Consider the following 23,148-nt stretch of genomic DNA (forward strand, 5'->3'; position numbering starts at 1 on the left):
GAGCTATTTGTCTAGATAACATTTTTAGTGCAATGGAGAGGCACTTCTAAAGTACAACTCATCTGAATTAATCTGTATGTCCATCTTAGAATGGGGTGAGTCATGTATAACAGAGTATTTATTCCTCTCCATTGAATCCATCAATGTTCTAGATGTCAAATAAGTAGAGCTGCATTGGCTTATGCCATTTCTTACAAATACCCACTTGGATACATAACATCTTGGACATGATTCATTTCAGTTGCCTTTGCATAGTTAGAGTTACTTCTCACTTAAGCCATTGTAAAAGTTTAGAACTAGATCTTCCACATACATTTTCATGCATACTATTTATTTATTTATCTATTTCTTTTAAAAGGGGGAATGGAGGTATATATTCAACAAAGCTATGCTATCTATTCTACCAACATACAGTGGCCATGAGAAAGTGATCCTGAGAAACAATGGCTTTTAGGGGTAGACCTGCACCACCAAAGGCACTGCTTGCTTTGTCACTTGCCATGCAGGAACAGGCTCAGAAGTACAGGTATCAGAGTTTGACAGTGGGACAGCCAGGAGGTTGTCTACTGCTTCTGCTTCTTTCTCATTGTTTACAATTAAGCTGTATCAAATCAAAACACAACAGTATTCACCCAGCACCACATTTGCAATTCTTATTTAAGATAAAGCAAATAAGAATAAAGAAAAGTCAAAATTATACTCCTCTTACTAAGGTAAACTGGGGTGCATGGGATGTGGCTTTTACTATGTTCAGTAAACCAAATGGTCAAAGAGCCTCTGCCTCCACTGAATGGTATTGATCTTAGCTTTGTGTTTGTGCTCTTGAAGAACAGCATGATGGATGCATTTAAAGGATGAAAGTGCAAAATTTACAAAGCCAAAGGAGGTCTGAAACAGGATTTAAGTTTGAATCATAGAACCACTGAATAATATAAGTTGGAAGGGTTTCTCTGCAGGTCGCCGAGTCCAATTCCCTGCTCAAAGCAGGTCCATTGCCAACAATCTATCCAGGTCACTTGATCTCAATCTGAGATCTCAATCTTACTCACCCTCAGTCTGAGAGCACTTTCCTGGGACTGAGGTTTTGGCAGCCATGATATTTTTGTCAGCTGAAGCCATTCCTATTTCACATCCAATCCTGCTTCTTGCACTGCCGTCCCAGCACAAACATTTTTGTAGTCTCCTAAGGAAGTGATTCAGCTGAAATATAATCTGGACCTCCAATACAATAATCTTTTTTTTTAGCTGGAACTGTTGCCCAGTCCAATTTATTCAGCATTTCTGCTCACAACTAGCATGGTGGGGGGAGAGCCAGACAAGGACGAGCAGCCAAGTAGAGAAAAGGAAAGGAGGAGGAAGGAGGGAGGAAAAATGCCTGTTGAAGCCAGAGCATCAGATTAATGAATTCTGCTCTGAGCCCAACCCTCACAGAAGCAAGATTCAGCTCCCAGTCAAGCCTTTTCACAACTACAGTTTCCTCTTCTGTACAAGGAGAAGGTGGCTGACTTAGCAGAGTCTGCAGATAAAGATGAAAAGCACAGTAGGTATTGCTTATTGTTTGTTTTCACAGCAACTGAACTCGAGGAGGAAAACTCTATCAAAGGCACAGGAGCCAGGTGAATCTGCACATCTGTCTGAAAGGAGAAGCAGCATAAAGTTGGCCTGAACAGAAGCATAGAAGAAATAGAATTTTGCAACTGAAATAGCCAGACTGGCTGAGCTACAGAACCTAGGGTGTCTCCACCCAGCATCTTGTGGAAAGACACTTGCTTCAGAAGTAGATCAAGCCTGAACAAGGCTAGAATGAACTCACCTACTTTGGATCCAGCTTTCTTACTTTTACAGCCTTTCCACATTTGTCAAAAAGACTCAAAATTTTATTCAGAATAACTAAGAAGGACAGCAACCTCAGATCAAAATATTCTGAGAGAAATCCACCGCAGTACTAGATTGCAACTGATGTGCTGAACACTTATGCAACTGATCTTCATTAGCACTACTGCCAGTGTGCAAAAACAGACCTGATTCATCTCATCCAGCAGAAGGCATTTGGTGCAGACATCTGAACTGAAGCCCAGTCAGACTACTTTTTCTGAGTAGTCCATGAAGAGTGATAAGCACCCTCTGAAGATAATTCATCCTGACATCTAATGTACCATTTCTATATGAACCCAACAGAGGTCAAGACTGCTCTGAAAGCACTGCTCAAGCCCTCGTGCTCATCACAGACCAGTGAGAGGCCAGATGTACTTCTCTGTCACTTCTGAACCTAATCTTGGTCTCTCCATTTTGCTGGCTGATGTTCAAATCATATACTGAAAGCAAAATATAGACTGCACTAAAACTTGAGGTACCAGAGACTGTTTATTAAAATCAACCCAATACCGAAGCTTGAGCTTATACTTAGAACTGCGAGACTGACACTGAACAACATACTTAAGGATAATACTCCTTAGGCAGGTATAATATTCCCATACAGACTCAGCTGAAGATGAGGTCCCCAATTAGACCTTACTCTTATTGTTATCCTAACGTATATATTAAATATATCCCTAGAAAAACTTCCAGTCCTGGAAGAAGGAATAAGCTCCTGGCTCTTAACTGTCAAAATTCCTAATATGTTTCAGCAATTCTACAAAGATGCACAGAAAAGATGCCATAACAGCAAGGAAGAGTTTTAACTCGAAACTTGTAGTAGCAAACTGTTAGCTGCAACCTACAGCTATGTCACTGATTTAAGGCTCAAATTAAGGGTGGTGAGGAGAGCCATAGCCCATAGGTCAAAGATATGCAAGTACATAAAAGACACATCTCAGGTGTGTACAGACTCTCATAAACCAAACCAGACTTACAGACCTACATAAACCAAACTCTACAATATTGCTCACAGTTAGTGTTAACAACATAGCTGCATTTCCTTTTTCAATAGAATACAGTATTAAAAATTAATATGTTCCCTTTCCTAAAGTATTAAGAGTAACTTAATTTTCTGGGATTGATTCTATGAACAAGATCTATATAATTAAGAAAAGAAAAAATGTCCTAATTCTACTTCACTGCTAAATCTCATCCCACAAATTACTGCCTTATTCAGCAAGCCAAGCTCACCAGGCTAATTATAAATTCCTTTCCTCCAGTTAGGTAATGGAAATAATAACAAATGACTTAAGTAACTAATCACAGCTAAATAGCACAGCTTGTATTGTGGATACCAAGTATTCCATACTGCAAACATACTTACAGAATACACACAAGGAAGGCACAGCCTGTTTGCGTGCACTCTGCAAGTGGAAGAGACTACATTCATTGAGCAAAGCATAGCCAACAAAAAATTATGTCGAATTTGAGGCTAATATTAAATGCAATAAATATGCCACAATTCAGCTCTACTGTGACACTTTATTTTCAGGGTGTTATATGAGCTGTTTTCTGCCTTTGTACCATGCTAATAGAAGATTTTACAAGTAGATTATTAGAAAGCCCTCAGCAAGTTCTGCAAGCAGAACACTCCTACCTGGCTTACTCCTTATATTTTTGTGAACAGCAGACTGAAAGTTAATAATCTCTCTCTTATCAGAGAAGTTGTGAAGTCTGGGTTTTGGTTGACTAACCCATCAGATTTGATGGTTATTCAACGGTTATTCAGTTTGCTTGCAAATAGTGCCCTTTTCCTAATCCACTTTGCTCTTATAACAAGTTTCATGGACAGTCTGCCTTTTTGAATAAGGAAGTACCAGGCACCCATCTTCAGCAAGACAAAGATTTGAGTCTGTGCAGCAGAACACGGCAAAGAGATTACTTGGTTACTGATGCCCTCAATAATCTTAACACTGTCAAAGATAAGGCTGCCACTACTTGAGGCACAGAGGCTTTCTAGGCTGTAGGGGACTGGTTATAGATTCCTGATCACTGTTGGCTCTGTCCATAAGAGGGCAGCAATAGGCATCTGCCAAACACATCCACCATCTGCCTGTGTCTCGGGATGAGACCTGGGTAAGTGTGCTTCAGTCAGCATGCTGACTTCTGCAGAAAACAGTAGGGAAGGGCTGTTGGCATCACCCCTGCCCACTGTCCACCTGCCAGCCGGAATGACTAAGGCTTCACTTACAGCAGGATCCCTTGGGAACCTCTGTCAGCACATATATGAAGCAGAATTCATGCTCACTGTTCTCTGAGGCTAGGCGTCCTAATTGCTCTGCAACCAGGCCCCTTTGGGCTGACAGATTATGCTATTCATGGCTGGCTATAGTTGTTTAAAGCCATGAACCAGGTTTATTAAACAGATAAATGTGACACATCGAAAAATAATGTATACTTTACCTTTCATAGCCATTTTCCAGCAGCATTTATCCCCATCTGTGGTGGTGAAATACATTATTGTATTATATATGAAGAAGGTAATCAGATCATAAAATCTGTAAGTATACCTATCCAGTGTGATTAAAAGAGGATGAGAATTGCAACTGTTTATATCTGCTATATACATTTTTCCAGATGCTCAGAAAGAATGGTGATTGCATTTTGTTTCCTCATTCTAAAAAGATAAATAAGAATATGGCTTGTCAAGCTTCAAGAGTAGATCAGTCTACCTTTCGTTCTCAGGAGAGTTCCAAAACATCAATATTCAAAGGGCAGAGAGTATACCTAGCAATATGTGCTGCACAGCTCCTGGTACACTAGAAGAGCAATGAATAAATGATCATAAAAATAAAGCTGTCTTGCATGTAGATAACAATTTGCCTTGATGTTTAAATTTAGTAAGCACTATTTCTCACTGTATATCATCTCTGATTCTCCTATGATAAGGCCAAACCTTGAAGTAATGCTTTGCTGATTATAAGGTAGCTGTGCAAGGAATGAGATTTGAAAACCAGGTAAGCCTGTTTTACGAGAGTGAAAGAAATAAAAATATTCTTGGGAAATGAAACCAACAGAAATTAAGTGTCTCCATAATATTTCATACAAGACTTGAGGTAATTTATTAGTTTAAAAATTTACTCATGAAGGATAATTAGCATCACCCAATTTTAGCCATTTCCCATTAAAGCAAGCCTCCTATCCAGAATTATCCAGATATCCAGAAGATCCAGAGATGGAAGAGGCCCCTTTGTCAGCTGACAAGGATTCTCTTACCTCAGCTGTTCTCAGTAGCCTGGTGCAGGGCATTTTGGATGTCACCTTTTGCTAGAAGTCACCTAAACCAGATAGCTTCACTACCATCCTTTTACTCTTCCTGTTCATTCCGGTTCGTACTGTTTTCCCCGATTATCCATAGAAATGTGTACTAAAAGAACATTTATTTTGACTTGTTTTTTTATCAATTCTGTGCCATATTTATTCTGCTAATAATTTCTCAAAGAATCAAAATTTAGCAGAACAGATTTCATACAGTATGTAGCCAGTAGAAACTGCTGTGTAATGTAGTTAAAAGATTCTGCAGCTAAGACTGTTGTGCCTAAAACAAGGGTTTTTGCCACCAGCTTTCCATTTAGCTACTACTACTGTAAGGAAAAATGAATTTCTTTTTTAGGTTTTCAACCATTTCCGAAAGGATTATACATTATTCACTATATAAATGTGATTGACTTGGTTCTCCAATTTAGATTCCCCCTTTTTAAAAAATAAAAATAATTCTTTTTAAAAGCTATTTTCTAGGTCCTTCTTCCTGCTCTCTCTTGAAGAGCAACCTATTTTTCAACCAGACTAGATAACAAAAGTGGTCCAATATTAGGACAGTTTCTTCTTAATTCTGTATTTTCCATAATGTATTCAGATAAGTACTTAAGCCTGAAAACTTACACTGGCACTCAACTGAAACTGAAGTAGAAAGCTTTCCAGTATGCTTCTCAAATGTTGTTTTAAGCTGGAAGCATGACTACAATGTTTTTCTTGGCATAGCTTGTTGCCTTTGAAATACACTGACCACTATTCTCGATATGTTCGTGTTTTCCTTGCATTTTATTTTAATGAGATGTGTCACTTGGGAACACGTGGTGAGTCCCTTTTCAAAGAGTGGCTCTGTCATTGAGTTGCAGCATCTCTCCACTGCCAAGTATGCAACATATATATTTGTGATGTGTTTATTTATGTGAGGTCTAAAGATTTCCAAAGACAGAAGCGAGTACCATAGACTTTGACAACAGATATAACATTCAGTGACAGTCCCAGAAAATTCTGAAATCTCTTTTGTTCCAGGGGAGTCAAGTAAGCAGGCTTTGGCTCTATTCAAATAATGTAAAAACCTGCTTGGAACTGCCTCACTGAATTCAATATTTAATCTCTTCATTATGAGCTGTATCAGTAATACTCCAAGAGCCAACATTCTGTTCTAACAAAACTCTCCAAAAAGCAATTTTACCATTATAGTCAAAGTTGGTTGACAACAGATATAAGAGAATGGGAGGGGAAAGAGAGAAGACCAAAAGAGGAAAATGTAGTTGATAATGACAAGCATAGCGGATCAGAAAACAAGTTATGAAATTCAACTTTAAAATGCTGTCCTCTAATTTACCAATCTCATGGCTTTTAAGCCAGCATCAGACTGTTGACCTTTCAGTGGTTGGGCTGCCTGCACAGAAAAGCTCTCATCACTTACAAAGGGAGAGCAGTCCGTACAATGCATTGGTCAAATACTGCAGTAAGAACTACTCCAGGGCTCTCTAAAACTTAAATGTGTTCATGGATACTTGACAAAAGGAGTGAAAAGAGCTATGTAGGTTTTTTGGAGCAAATAGTTACATTCATCCTCACAAATCCTTTCAGCTGCTTATACACAGTAGTGGCTCAAGATCTTCTAATGTCTCAAAAAATTTAAAAATAAAATCAGTGGCAGAAAACTAAAACCTTGATAGGAAAGCTCCAGCACATTCAGCAGATGTGATGGCAACACCATGCATGCAGCCTTCTGGCAGCAAAGGCCCAAATCTTCTGTTGACACTCCTCCATTAATCCACAATATTTAACGTTCTCCTGAATAAAAAAAGAAATTAAAAAAAATAATAATCAGGAACTATTATTATGTTACAGTCCACATATACTTTCAAATAATTCAGTTCTATTTCCTTCCTTCTTTTCTTGATCCAAATACACAGTACAGATCACTATCATGAAAACTACTCTCAGATTCACTTTGAATCAGACTTCTTGGGCATCCACTCCATATACAAATCCGGTGTGTGTGCTTGAGTATTATTCCCATGTTCCAGACTCTCTTGGAATTTTGAAATATTTACTAGAGAACTGTACTTCTGTATTGTTATACCTCCAAAGTTTATACCTCCAATTTTTTCCCCTCTTCTCCAAATGAACTGAAATAAGTAGTTGATGTTATTAGTCATGAAGAAAACAGACTCCAGAGTTATATGATATGGCAGAAAACCAGAAAAACTGTCCTGCTTCTTGCATATATTATGTTAAATTTGGTACAGAGAAAGCAAACCTTCCAGGTTCTTAGCAACCTAATTCCATCACTGCTTTCACAGATGAAAAGAGATGACTGCTGGTGGTAGGAGGGCAGGGAAGAAGAATCAATTTTGAATTAAATACACTTGGTAATTCATTGCAGAAATTAAACCTAACAGGTATGGCTGCTTCATGGACACAGAGATATTTCAAATTGCCAGAACTGCCCTTGACAGCAGGTGGTGTTTTGGATAAACAGTATCAGGGATAAGCTAGCTGAAGGCAAAAGAAACACATTTAGAAAAACAGTATTGGAATTTGATCAAAGTGTTTTCCAGACAGCTTAGCTCTTAAGAGACATGCAGATCATTTCAGTTCGAAAACAGCATCCTGTTTGGGAGAAACCCCAAGGACAAAAAGACACAGAAGTAACAGTCGGTCAAAAGGACTTGTGCCACTCGAGTAATCACTTGTGTAATGCATAGAGGGTGATTCTGCTTTACAACCTAGATTTGAAGAACCAGTGCTAGACTCCAGACTCGAAAAGCTGAAAATGATGAAGGAGAGCAGGAACAAATGTTGATAGCAGCACTCCTACCCACTGTGAGGTCCTCCTGGGAGCACTGTAACCTGAGTCTTCTATTCTCCTCACTGACCCTGTAGAACAGAGAATGAGCACTATAGATGTGCACTAGACATCTTCACCTGGCTAGCTGCAGATCTAAGATCCGTGCTTAATTTTCAGTTTTAATTTCAGTGTTGCATCCTTATTCCTAAGGCACTCAGAAGTTTGGGACCCCAGACCTACATGAACAATCACCTACAGAGAGAGGCAGGACAAGGAAGGATAGACAGCAGTTTCACTGCTCAGGCACAGTGGATTATGCAGATCCCAAGAAAAGCTGTGCAGAAAAAAGAGCTTTCTCGGTAGGCCAGCTTAAAGACTTGGATGAGATCCCAGTGGAATTATCCCGAGCAAAAAGCTCAGTATCTTCTACTCTGACTGTGAGTCACATAAATACAGACAGAACAGCGTACAGAAAATGTAATAATTATTTTAAAAGACACTGTAAACAAAAAGAGCACAAAATTCACCTTTGGAAAGAAGGGGAGAGAGAAAATCACGTGCAGCAAATAACAATCCCATCACTTCACTCCTGGAAGTCATTCGGGCCGTGTAACGCGTAGCATATGAGGACCTAAACAAAATTTACATAACCATGCATTACATTGACATAACTCTCTAGGTAGAAGCACTGGCTGCAATTCATATAAACATACCCATGGAAAAATAATATCTCATCCACATGTACAAGATTTACCTAATAAGAAGAAGTATCATAGCACCTGACAGTTATCATAATGTGCTTCACAAAGAGTGGCTATGAATAACAATATCCAGTATTTCCAATCAGGAACTAGCTGTGGATTGGTGTTAGTCAATTGTTGCCTGCCTTGCAAGGCAGAATAAGAATCTTACTCCACGGACGCTACACAACAGGCTTCTGTGGTGCACTTCACAAGTCCAGGTTGATAGCACTGCACAATTTAATTCTGAAACAACACCAGGACATGCTTCACAATGTCCCAATTCTTACTTTGCTTCATGTAAAGTCTGTTGTTCTTTAAGTCTTTCTGTTCCTGAAAAGTAAAAATTAAACATTTGTTAAAAATCTTGCCCATGTGGTACCTGTCAATAAACTTGTACATTTACACAACACATTGGAAAAAGGATAAATATGCCTAGCCTTTTGCTGGGAATGTAGAAACACTGCTTCTACATTTTAGAGTCTGTATACACTAAAAAAGAGTTCTGCATCAAATCACAGTCAGCTCAACAAAAACCCAGTGAGCAAGAGCTGAGCATTTATCTTCTTTTCATCTTTTCTCCTCATGTGATTCAACGGAAGACATGAAACGCTTTCAGATAGCTTGATCCAAGTGGATAAAAGAAAGGAACCGAAGCAGTTTCTGCTATTACAACACACTCACTGCAAAATTATTTTTATTTCCCCAGCCCTTGATCACTTGTATTCAGTCCAGATACATATGCTGCTCTTGGCCCCGATGCTACTTCAGCAGTCTGCTCAGAGCATTCTTTCAAGCTGTGTCTGTGCCATGGGAACCAGTAGCATTTTGCAGACATATACGTACCTGGCATGTCTTGTCTTGATCTGTGGCATATCAAGGCACAGAGGATGTTTTTGCCACTTTCTGGCTTTCAGTTTGCAAGGAAAATTAATGTACAAGATTTTTTTAATCTCTTTTCCCCCTAAACCCTATTTTCTATAGGAAGAAATGTATGTAGGCATCATTGGGAGGTTAACACAATGTAGTCTAGCAGTTGTTCCTATTTAAGTCTCTCAACAAACCTGAAAATAAATGGAAAAACAAGATTCAGCCTGTCAGGTTAACACATCAGCTGTCCATGGGCATGCTTTCACACCACCCCCAACATGGGGTAACAAGAACCACTTAAACATCTCTCTAAGAAGCTTAAGCAACATCACATCATCTCACAACTGTGGGGGGCTAACTGTGTGTACCTGGGCAATTACCAGCAGTTAGTCAAGGTGGATGGCATCTTCTGAAGCCACAGTAACCCAGTCATATGCTGAGACCTTAGGACAAGCACAAGTAATGTTCATCCTGAGTCATGCAAGGAACCATTGATAAGCTGGGTTAAGAGTCAGAGAATGTAAAGGATATACACAAGCATGTAAATATTGCTAATTTAGGGACAGTGTCATTCACTTTGGGGTTAAAATGGCACTCCAGCTTTCATCAACAAAGTTGTAGATCTCATTTTAAAATTTTAGACTGCTAATAAGGCAGAAATTCTGAGAATGTCTTTAAGATATGTATCTTAAATGGCATCTGTAATCATTACTATCAAAGGTGAAGAGCTCACTCTCTTAGGCCCTATCTTACGCAGCACAGGCACTCAGAAGCCTGACTGAGAACCACACAGTGCATTCTCCACACAGTGTGCAGGACTGTCCCCCTCAGCCAGCATGTATCTGCCTCAACACGTAGCTCCAGTGCTCTCTGTGCTGCTCGCTCCATGGGCAAAATTCATTAGTTCCAAGCTGCTCTTTTTCCACCAAGTAAGGGTGGAAATCCCAAGAGCACTACAAAGATCTTACTACAAGATCCTCCCACATGCAGGAAATGAACATACTTCCCCAATACCAAGCCTAGGCTTTTCTGAAAGCCAGTTAATTTACGATGAATATTGTTGTAAACCATCTCTTTGTTATTTAAGGAGGGAACATGGTAAGAGGTTCCTTTGGAAAGTCCATGCTTGTTTTGTTTTTTTTTCTCTCTAAATTCTGTATTCTGTAAAAAAAGAAATATTTTCATTCAAGTCAGTAATGAAAAGTACTTAGACTGGAAAGAAACACATTTCTGGTTTTATAAAGGAACATGTTTGGCAAGCTTAATTATTAGTGGCATTATCTCAGCAGCTTTTAATTCTATACCACTAGTTCAAAACATGTCATCAGATGTTGTATTTTGGATGTGCACTAAAAAGCAACCAGGTACTTATCACAGTAATATGTCTGCCACACAGTTAGTAAGCCCACCTACATAAGTATTCTGCCTGCTGTTCCTACAGCATAGCAAAGTCCCTACCCACAGTGCATGAAAGCTCTGTCTTGGGCCTTAGGTGTAGGCTTTTGTTCACATCAGGGGGAAAAGAACATACCCCAGACAACTCCATTGAAAGATTTCATGATTTTGCACCAGTGTGGCTGCAATGATTCAAATTCCATTGTGGATACACATGGTTGGATTTATTGCATTGAGTTTTAATCTTTTGAAAGCTATACATCTAAATGTGACTTGTATTAAGAAAGCCAATGGAGAGTCTCTAGGGTGCTTTGTCTGATTTGTCTCAGATATTTTGTGTGTGTACTGAAGGTGCTATTCTTCCATGGACTAAAATGAGGCCCAGGATACATGACTTTTTGGGAAAATGGACCCCATATACAGCATCAAAGAGCTTTATACAGGGAGAGTTTATTTTAATTCTCAGACTAGAATAAGGTATGCCAATATAAGCATTCCCATTTAAGTATAACTGTATCCCACTGGGATTTGGGCTGCTTAGAAGTACACTGCTCTGAAAAAAAATGTCTAGTCCAAAAAATCCCACTAGTATTTCAAAGTGCCACTGGAGAAGGAAGCAAATACCATACCCAGGACTTTCTAAATCCCAATTGTGAATAATTTATCATCTGAAAGAAAGAATTTACATGGCCTCAATCCACCATAACTTAGCCAACAGATGTAGCTTGCACATAACAGAAATCAAAGAAAAGACAAAGTTCTTCTCTGTGTCAGTTCCCTACATCCAGCTTCTTTTTCTTCACTTTCTCTAAATTATCACATTTTTTCATTGGTGTCCTTCAGTGTTTTCTACAAGGACTGCACCTTACCACAGCGTCTTCTAGCATTTTACCAAAGTACTGTAAAGACATGGGGTGTAGACAGCTTTCTTTATTAGCAGAGAGGAAAGGGTGATGTAGCTAAAAAAATAGCAAGCTTATAGTCAGAGTCCTATGCCTACCTACTGGGCTGGTCCTCTAAAGTTTACTTACGACTCCAGTGCAGTGATTAATAAGGATGTGATCAGAGCCATCCCTCCTGCTACGGGGAGAGTCTCCCTAAGGCCCAGCACACATTCACAGAGCAGGCTGGCTCTCCCAACCTGCAGTGAAACCCCTACTGCATTGGTGCTGTTGCACACAAGTTAGCAGGAACACAGCTTCCTCAGGTTTGGCTGTCTGACTCACTGTCACTTCTCTGGCCACGGTCTGTACATATCCACTTTTTCAGCCTACAAGGCATACATTTCTGTAGCATTCTCAATACTTTCAAGTCCTTTTTCCCCATTAAGAACCAGAAAACAGTGTTACTTATTCCTGAGCTAAGGAATACCACTGCAGGAAGGTCTAGGTTTTTTCTTCTTAGGCTGAGAAGGGGCTACTTTGTGAAGAGATAGCTCCTGCACCTTGTCCTCTTGTTGTGTTCCTACTGTTTTTCTACCAGGAGATCTTTATCCCCCCTTCTCTCACAAAGCCTTTTCATTTCCACTTCTGCCATGGGATGACCATCTCCAAACTCTCCCATCTAGGTCCAGCTCCCACCACTCTTCCTGGACCAGTGCCCTCCTAGTGTTCTCTTTTTCCCCTACTCCAACTCAGCAAGCAATTTCCACAAGAGCATAAACTGATCAGGTAATCAAGAGCCCGTTGGCACTTCCACCTTTCTCAAGGCTAGTGGGCCAGTAGTTGCCCCTTGACTTTTATTTCACTTGTCAGGAACACTCAGGAAACAGAAATTGATGATCTTAGGTTATTAAATAGAAATTGTTTTCAGTGTGGCAAGGAGCCTGCTATGGGCTATTATCTCTTCCCTCTGCCAACTCCAGGCTTCTCCACAAAGGCTGTGATGACCACAGGGTGAGCTGGACATTTGCCTCAGAGACATTTCACCTCCCCACTCTTATGTTGTCCTGAGTTATACATGGCTCATAAAAGCACAAAACAGAAACTGCATTTTCAAAGTGTTAAAAGCAATGAATAAGTAGATGAGTAAAAAAAGAAAAATCCCACATTCCCAGCAGGAAACAGTTCAACTTCTGCTGTTTGTCATACCATACTCCCTGTTCCACTGCCTGCTCCAGAAACCAAATACTTCATTTTATTCACATTTCTGAGATACTTTATCCACCATAACTTAACTTTTTTTTTTCTTAGCACATAACTTTGTGAAATATGGTCATTCTTTCTTTTCATCCTAGCTGAATGATTTTTCATGCTTTCATTAGTCCGAAGTGAATGATACAGCACTTCAGTTATACAGATACACAGTTCCCATGCATTTATCAAACTCAGTCAAGACTTGGGACTTCCATGCAATCTGTATTTTTCTCATTGAAAAATAACAAGTACAAGAAGCATCGAGATATGTATGTCACGATAAAAGAATGAAAAGGTGTTTGTAATGGGAAGGTTAGAATTCACCCATTCTAATCCAGGAGTTTAAACCCAGATGCCAAAGTGGTCATTCTCTGCTCTGTGTATAATCAATGAATATAAAAGAGAACCTCCCCAAGACAAAGCCAACTTTCCCTAGTACATACCTAAGGTCATATTCCTTACCCCCTGGAGGGCAAACTATCTCTTTTGACTGCAAAGAAAACCAGGAAGGCTAGTTTGGATTTGGATGTTTAAATGTTGAGTATCTAAAACAGAGTGAGTTCTGATTTGATTTGCAAGCAGTCAAATAATTTTAAAGTTTCAAAATGACTAAGAAAGAGATGAAGACAAACTCACAAATCCGGTTACCTGAAATTAGAGAAAACACTCTTGCAACATATGGCTGAGCAAATATAATCCAAGAGCAAAAATCTGTTATTCTATTTAATCTCAAGATCAACCAGTTGAAACAATGATATGACAGTGGCTCTAAGACAACAGACTTGATGTCTGAAGTAGCAACAAGACTGCAGCAGGAGGAACCATGATGTACACAGATCCACTGATTTTAAAAATCACTTGAGTTGATCATACCAATATATTATTCAGAATTGCGTTGATCTTAAATTGAGCTTTCATAAGCATTTAGGAAATGCAATTCTAAAGTGCACTTTCTGAAACTGGCTAGATAACAACTAAAAATACTGTCCAATCATCAAGACATGAAAGATAAAGTGGTAATTATGCCACAAAGCACCTTTGTTCTTGTTAAATCAGAGGAATGCTCCACAGAAAAGGCACTGGCTTTGCTTGCTGAGAATGCCTTGCACTATGCATCTTAGGTTGTAAAAGAAGCAATGAAAGCTCCTTATATAAGAGTCAGAAACAGGAAAAAAGGTCAAAAACTCCCTCAGTATAGTAGACAATCTGTCCAAAACTCTGCAAAAAATAAAATATTCGAGGAACAGAAGGCCCGTCTCTTCAAAATGACACTTAATTCATTTCAGTGAATCCATTGAGATGAAAGCTACCAACAGAGTGTGGGAGCTAAACCATCGGTAAGGCTTACAGCTGGAAATGCCTGAGATGCCTGAGATGAAAAGTTCCCAAGAAAATCCAAAAAGGACTGGCAAAGTCAGCTCTCCAAATTTGCTAATGTAATGCTAGCAGCACCTCTGTTGCTACATAATGGACTGCAAGGATATTCAACCATCTGAAGGCTTATTTCAGGAAGACTCAGAATTATTTACTGTCTTGTGATAGTTCCAAATGTGGGAGAATGTTAATTAAACAACATGCTTCAGCCATATAGTTCTGACTTTAGTAATGACTGCTAATTACTCAGCTTTATATGCTAGAAGCCAACTGTTATCTTACAGAAAGTTATGGAAGACAGTTCAAAAATATCTCCATTTACTCAGCCAATCTAAATATCAGATTTTTTCCAGAATCATAAAAATTGATTTAAATTATTTTCCTGGAACTGAAAAATGATGCTGTGAGCAAGTAGGGTATTAAGCAGAGTTGAACTTCACAAGAGAGGAGAATTACACCTCAACCAGTGTGATTATCTTGTAGAACTACAGCAAAGCCAGTTGCATATTGTTCTTCTCTAAGACTTCCATCATTTGGAACTTTTTCAGATCTGCATGACCTTCCTTTCTGACAAATTTCAAAAGCAATGCTATAATACTTAATTCTGTATTATGATTAAATCTATCCTCTTCTAATGATGGGAGAGATACAAACTTCAGTTCTAAAGTGTTATACATATAACACTTATTTTTGAGGCAGCTTCAGACTGTCAAAGTTCACCAGAACCAGTGACTTCAGGTACCCACACAGTACTGCCTAACTTCTTTTCTGCTTTTGCTGGGAATATGAACACCTTTAAGTAACATGGCCATTTTTTGTATTTTAGAGAGAGATGGTGATTTTCTTCCACTCAAAACATTATCCACAGCATTCAGTGTAGCTCCTGAAATGAATATAACTGTCCCATTTTTTAAATTTTTCCTTCAATTTCCCTCCCTTTCCATTATCCTCTCCTCTGCTTTGCTGTCCTAAAACCACTCCAATCCATGCTGTTGCCTTACCTTACTACTGTGACAGACTATGATAGCATTTTGAGAGTGATGGTCCCACAACACATTCACACAAATTTTTAATGTCATTTACTCTATTCAGATGTAATACAACCAACTGTTAAAGTATCTGGAAGTGGATTGAGATTTAAATCTTAGAATCATAGAACAGCTTAGATTGGAAGGGACCTCAGAGATCATCCAATTCCAACCCCCTGCCCTGGGCAGGGCTTCCACCCACCAAGTGACGCTGCCCAGGGCCACGTCCAACCTGGTCTTGATTACCTCCAGAGATGGGGCACTCACAGCTTCTCTGCTGTTTTACCACCTCATTGCTCTTCCAGTGAAAAATTTTCCCCTAACATCTAATCTAAATTTCCCCTCTTTTAGTTTAAAATGAATGAACTGTTACTGAAAGATCCAAACCTAACCTGTCTTTATTGTTCATGCTGGTCGGTGTGATAGAATTGCTCTGATTACAGGACTATATTAAAAACAATGAACAATTAAATTATACACATACTTCCTGCTTCATCCTAAAGCTCGCATAGTTAGGCATTTGTGAGCTGCTACACAAAGAATCTTTGAGCCCTGTAGTCTCTCATTTCACCCAGAAACATGCAGAAGCTCCTCATGGACTTCATATGCAGAAAGTAGAGACAGATACAATGGGTTGAGTAAAAGCATCAAGCAGGATTCATGTACTAAAGGCCAAACACAAATGATTTTTCTTCTTTTTATTTGAAGAGCATAGATTTCAGTCCAATATTTTGCGGACAGACTTCCTCTGCCTGCTCTTTATTATTTCAAAAGTACAAGCTGATTTTCCTCATCATAATTTCTGGGACAGATAGCTCATTCTCTCAACAGGACTGGAACACCACGTACGCTGTTGGTTTTTATTCTCAGATCATAGCTCTTATTTATTTTCTCTTGCTCATTCTTGTCATTCTTGTTTCTTCAAAGTCATCTTTTGCATTCTCCTCCCTTCCTATGTTTCCCACACTCTCTGACATTGGCTTTATCCCCACACTGACTCTGTTTCTCACTCATCCTACTTCTGTCAGAGCACCTACTGGCTGCTGGCTCTGACACTCTGGCACGCTGTTCTGCTCCACCTTCTCCCCCCGCTTTTCCTTCCTCTCCTCCCTCTAATGATTGCTTTCCCTAAATGCCAGTCATTAGAGAGGTCAGGAACAAGCGGTGTCACAACCACATGGAAAAGTGTTTCCTCTACTTCCCATTTTAACATAATCTCTGTTCCAGATGGTTACAAGCATTACCTGTTTGCAAATTGCTAATGTGCATCTGCTCTAAAATTAGGCAACAGAGTGTAAGAGCATTAAATTGCAAAACAGGAGGGGAGACAGCAAAAATTGCCATGTTGGTTGTTACAGCTGCTTGCCACACCTATAATTACCATTGTCTGACAATTCCTATTCTATGGTGTTTTTTTAGTTCTGATTATTTTGTCAGATCTGCATCACTATGGCTCAAATATTCCAGCTGCACATCTGCTTTAAGAAAGTATCAATTTAAATGGTGCAACAGTGTCTAAGATTGAATTTAAAGAAAAGACAACTTTGCTCACATTTTACTAGTGTTAGAAAATGTAGATGAATTTTTCCTTTGAAAAACTTCATATCCCCATATTTGGGGAGAGTAGTTTGAAGCTTAACAGGGAGCATCCTTGTGTGAGAGGAGACTTTTCTCATGTACACAGGAGAATAGGAGATGGGGAGGAGAGCAGGCTGGGTCAGGAATCTTAAGGGTTGATTTCTGGAACTAAGACAGCTGGGCTAAAGTGAAAAAGTTAGGGTGAACAGGAAAGAAAAGTTTACAAAGGGCATAAGGATCTAACTCTACTAGGATGTAGTCCTCTTCAAAAAAGGCATCTCACCCTTCTACTGCAGTAAGCAGGAGATAGACAAACACCCTCTCAGGAAGGATGTGAGTTTGTCCAGTTATCTAAAGGCTTCAAATAGCTTACACAGGCATAGATATCATTGGGATGTTGGTAACATTTCTTCTTAGTGTCTAAAAATCACATAAAATAGACTTTTTACTGCAAAATGTTTTCTAGTCGCTTTTCTAAGTGTTGGGAAATGGCACAGAACAAAGCCATCACAGAAAAAAAAAACATAAGATGCTGCACAAAAGAATTAGGAAATGGTACAGCTGCTTGTATTACCTTATTTCATCTCCCCCGCTTTACAATATATTTACTCTACAATATAATCCTGTGCCTCATTCGGTGCACACAAGATCCAATTTAGAGATGTCTTCCAGAGAAGACTGCTGGCTCTTCAGCCTTCTTTCTTTTTCTCCAGAAGTTGCAAGGTGTGTGGTAAAGCAGATTTATAGCTTCCAGAAGATAAAGGATCATTCTGCAGCTGAGCACTTTCAAGAATAAATGGATTCCAAATTTGTCTCTGTCACAGACTTCCACAAAAGGTACTTCAGGGACTTGTGTTACTTCAGGGATGGGTATAACTCCCTAGCACATGTGGAGAGCAAAGTGCATGCGGTTAATAAGCCCCTTGAAAATGTATGTTTACAGCTTAGCTGCCACTTTGTTCCCAAATACCTAAACCAGAGCCTCAATCCCTCCTAGGCAGAACACACAGCAGCCAGAGCACTGGGAATCATGGCTGGACTGCCACGTCCAACCTCCCAGAACTGCAGGAAGGAGTCTGAGCCTGCCAGTCCTTCAACCCCAGAGCTAAGAAGAGGAGCTACACTGATATTCAGATGCTTCCAATGAGTAAATGGTTTTAATAAAACATAATAAGAAATGCACGATGTACTTTTATCTACCTAACTGCAAAGCCATAAGTAGACACAAAGTACTCTTCATCTTCCCTACAACCAAAATCACCTCCATTTTCTCCAGCTGGAAAAACTGTTATTGCACATGAACCATGTTGTAGTATAAACACACCTTTCTCTGCCAAAGCATCAGTACCATGAGTGCACCAAAAGACATTACAGACATTACTGATCCTGGTGAACCTCACCTGGAGCTTCTGCCCACGTTTTGCCCAAGACACAGGCCACCATTTCAGCTCAGCCATCATTCCCCTCATCAGTAAAGCATAGGAGTGACAGCCTGTTGGCCCTGCCTCCCACATGGACTCACATCCACACTGCAGCTTCACTTCCAGTCCTGCCTCTGGCTCTGTCTCCTTTTCCTACTGGATGAACACTTGCATCAGCTCTGGACCTGGGCTATCACACCATGAGTTGTTGATGGAGCCTGTTGCCAGCACCCAGCTCTGCCCAGTAGTATTAGTCTTCATAGGACAGCACGCATCAGTGATGGCACAGCCTGCACTGGGGTCACTGTCAGCCCCAACTCCTTCAGAGAGCTTTACTGCTACTTGGCACCGAGAAGAAAGGTGCTGTGAAGCAGCAGGCAGCCAATGTCTGCATTCACTTGTAATTCATATAGTTTTCAGGCAAGAACTAGTTCAAGCTATAACAAGAAATAATTCCCCAGCATATACAACCAGATAGACACTGCTCTGGAATACAGATTATGTCCTTTAGAATCTTTTTTTCTTATTCTTCCATGTCATAAATGCTGTGTGCTTTCTAATAGAACATGGTGACTCAACATCCATGAGAGTCGATGTTCCTCAATCATCTCCCACATACCTTCCGTTTTTGCAGAGTATGAAGTACCACTAAAGCACCTTCTACAAAATGCTTTGGCAGTATTTCAAATCCCTCCACCCCCAAACACCTTTTGCTTTCAGAAACTGTATCTGAGTTGGACACTGGCACCTATAAAAAGCATTCTCTTGAGTGCCATCTGTCAATGAGTCTTCAGCAAGGCTATAAAACAAGGGCACTGACAAACACATGCCAAAACTCAATGCACGTCAGTTTGAGCATTTACAAAAAATATTCCAGGTTATATAAGCAGGGCAGTAGTCCTATATGGTTCCCCAGCCTCTTTTGCGTCAGCCTCTTATCAGAGATGGCATTTGCTGTTGGCTTTGCTCCTTTTTCCACCAGTCAGCCTTGACAAAGTGAATATCATTTGCCCCTTTGCCAGTTTTAACACCAGAGTCAATAAGCTGAGTGGCCACAGCAAATGCAAACTCTATGGTGTGACGTCATTTGAGGTGAGCAGACATGATGTTTTCCAGGAAAAACATATCCAAAGCAGACGTAAGCTCTGAACATAAAGCAGGAGAGAGTCTGTGGATTATGTGATAGGAAAGTGGCCTGCTTAGTTAGGATACTAATTAGGACAGCTAATAACATGCCATGCGACCTTGAGTTGTTTGCCTCTCTGCTCACCTCCATCCTTTTATTCATCTTAGTTACTCCAGTTAGATAACTAACATGTTCTCCTGATACGTTATTTGACAAATCCTGGGTTGCTATCCCCAGCATTCTGTATGTGGCACAATCATCTCTAATGACTTGGTATACTCCTGAATGGCAAATTTAAATAAGACAATGCCACACCATGCTAGTGTGCATGGTTAGTGGTGGCTGGCTCCTAGAAAGGGAGTTGTTCTGGTCCTTGGCAGTTCGTGACTCTGAGATGGCCAACAGTCATGTGCTGGACAAAATATGTGGGTGTCTGACAACTGTCAGAAATTTGCTTCCAATCCTCTCCAGGATAAAGATAGTGGGCTGGGTTTGGTTGTGTGTACCATTTGAACATAGCTGTGGCACTGCTAGTATCTTTCAGCGTGAGGATGTCCGTGATGGCTGGCTACATTGGAACGTGTTTGTAGAACAACCTGCTGCTCCAGATGATCTGTGAGCGTGTCCAGCAGTGATCTTCCCCTATCCCACCAGACAGGACTTGTAAATCCAGAGTCAACTTGACATTGCCTGGTGCTGCGTGGCACAGCTACCTTCCATCTGCACCTGGGAAACCACAGAAAAAATAACTATCCCAGAGATCGGGCAGGTGTGGAGGATGAGGCAAGCCACAGGGGAAGGCTACTGTAATCTGGGAACCAGAGCACTGTGGGAAAAGATGGTACAAAAATAAATGGCAGATTGTGACTGGAATGATCAGGAAATTTGACATTGGCATCTTGAGTGCCAAATCCATTTTCAAAAGTCCCAGGGGACTCCCTTAAAAATAACTACCTTGCTGAAGATAGTGAGGAAGACAGTTGTGTATTTCCCTGTCTTTTCTGACTGCAAAGAATTAATGGCTTCATTTTTTATTTGGATTCTTAAATGCCAAATGAGCATGGAAGGAGTCACAAGACAGAACCACAAAAGCTGCCTCTATGGAAACATTTGTTACCCACACCATTTTCTCCGTTGGCTTCATAAGAAGAAAAGCTATCACTGGGAAAGAGACAAATGACTGGATTGGCTCCTCCAGGTCCCTAGGCCTTTGCTCAGTGAAATGAGTAATGCTAGCAAGAGGGTATGATATGCAATTATACATCTCTGGCCATCACTACATCCAGCAATTCATGCCTAGGACTAGAGAGCAGAGATGAAGATAACTCATGCAGAGCAAAGCAGACAAAAAACTTGAGTTTAAACCTGAGATCTTAGGCCATATCATATAAAATCGACCACTCAAAGCAGAATGGGCAAGTAATTATAGTACACTCTTCCAATGTACTATTTTCCCCTTATTTCAGAGTTTTCCTTTCCTAAAATAGTTTCCAAAAAAACAATACTTCAGATGTTTGAGGATTTACAGCTTCTCCCATGTCCTGTTTTGTTTAGAGCCTTCTCAGAAGAGCATCAACAATAAGGAAGCAAAAAGAAGAGATTAACTGGGAATTTAACCACTATACCCGAAAAGGAAGAGACAGTAGTCTTGTTCCCTCATGTGGAAGGTCCCAAGAGGAAAGGTAGTGGGCTTAAAAATGACAAAAACTCTTCAGGACATTTTTCAGATTTCCCCTATTTTTTTTCAGTCCAAAGTACTGTCAACACAGGATCATTCTCCCCAACACTTATTCATTAAAACAGCATTTTCTAGTGGAAAACTTCTCCTGTCAAAATGTAATGGACAGCTCTATTCAGCAGCCTCTGTTGCCGTGGAGACCTTTTCAAGGTTACAAACAGAGTATTAATAATAGTTCCTCAGCCAAGTCGCTCCTTGCTTACCCAGCAAAGGAGCTGGCCAAATCAGGGCTCCCCAGAGTATTCACCTGTCAAGCAGGAGGAGCCAGCAAGTCCTTAGTCACTTCAGTGGGGATTGCAACATTTTCCAGGCAGAGTCACTTTGTGTGATTCTTGATCTACTTACAGTTATTCCTGACTTTATTTTTTAATTCGCCTTCCTTTTGTAGATAAATATATCTGTGAATCTCTAGGCCATGAGTAAACATTTATTGTTTTCCTGCACAGGTAACATGCCTCACTCTCTGCTCTTCTGTCTGCAGTTTTAAGCCACACCTTTGCCACTGTCATTGCTGTAGTCAACTCTTAGCCCTGTCTGGAGTCCCTCTGACTATAGCATTACTGTTCAGACTCAGAGCTGCAAGAAAAGGTCCCCATATCTATTGATTTTTCGCTGAAAAAAAAATAATATTGCCTTTTTATGCCCTTTGCATATATGGCCTTTATCTCCATCTATTTTTAGAGAGCAGAGAACGGCTGACAACAGATAGCTGTTGATACCAGGCAGTGCTGGGTGAGAGCCAGGCCCCAAGATGATAATTAAATGCTTTTTGTTAGTAATGCTTCAAATTTGAACCTTCAAAGTATAGATCATGTCTGTCTAGACTCTTAGATATTAAGTTTCCCAAGCAGTGATGTGGTCTTGCCTGTGTTTGTACACACTGGTGTACACGTTTCTCCCCTCCACTAACAGCACGAGCTGCATTGCCCAACCTGATAAAAGTGGTGAAGTGGGATGTTTTAAGCAGGATGCCTTGGAGGGGTCACTCTGGGACAGATCTGCTCAACACCAGTGAAGTGCTCTCTTCACTCTGTAATAAAGACAGACCCATCTTCTGGTTTTTTTTTCATCCATATGAGGCTTTCTCACAGCTGCTTTTCTGAATCTAGAGAGATCCCTTCTTCTCTAGCTTCTCTCACAGCATAGTTTTAATTAAGCTTCTTCATTATCAGCTCCAAAAATAACTCCTTTCCTCCTACCAGAGAACTGCCCTCAGTACTCCTTGCCCTGAATTTACCCGGTCCACTCTTTCTGGTCTACACATATTCAAGAATATGGTAAATTCTCCTCAAAGGCAACAGAGAATGGATGCAAAAGAGCCCCTGGACATTAGGCAAATTCACTCCGCTGGTTTAAATGCAATAAAACATATTTTATGAATTGGTCTTACACTTGAAGTTTTTATGCTCATCTTTGCATAGCCACCATCAAGCCTGAATGAACAAGCAATGCCAATATCCAAGCAAGCTTCAGTTCAACAGAAAAATGGTCCTGTGTCCATCTATCATCTGGCTCAGGCCTGCAGAGGTGGCTGACCTGGGAGTGCCTTGGTAATTGGTCTCAGCACCAAGGCCTGGGAGAATTCATGCTTCACAGAAGACCTTCCCCTGTATTACGGGCTTACAATTTGGCCTGTGGAAACTGACACTTGGTAGAGCAACTTCTGCTTTTCTACAAGCACCACCTTTGGTTTGCTTTCCTCTCAAGGGTGCAGGGAAGGGCCCACACCCCAGAAATGCAGGCTGACTGGTTGAACCTTGAGGGTTTGGCCTCA

General features: G+C 40.3%; 1 long non-coding RNA gene across 1 annotated transcript in view; it reads right to left on the bottom strand.

Annotated features, from left to right (window-relative positions):
• Positions 1-6,081: 6,081 nt before the first annotated feature.
• Positions 6,082-23,148, bottom strand: part of LOC149919543 (uncharacterized) — a 43,483-nt gene continuing 26,416 nt past the window's right edge. Inside the window, exons 4-7 of the long non-coding RNA XR_016463645.1 lie at positions 9,000-9,042; positions 8,497-8,600; positions 8,000-8,058; positions 6,082-6,969 (exon numbers count right to left, since the gene is read on the bottom strand). This is a non-coding gene — a long non-coding RNA (uncharacterized LOC149919543). The remainder of the gene's footprint in view (positions 6,970-7,999; positions 8,059-8,496; positions 8,601-8,999; positions 9,043-23,148) is intronic.

The sequence above is a fragment of the Phasianus colchicus genome, chromosome 1 (genome assembly GCF_987193195.1).
Source record: "Phasianus colchicus chromosome 1, bPhaCol1.hap1.1, whole genome shotgun sequence".
Taxonomy (NCBI): Eukaryota; Metazoa; Chordata; class Aves; order Galliformes; family Phasianidae; genus Phasianus; species Phasianus colchicus.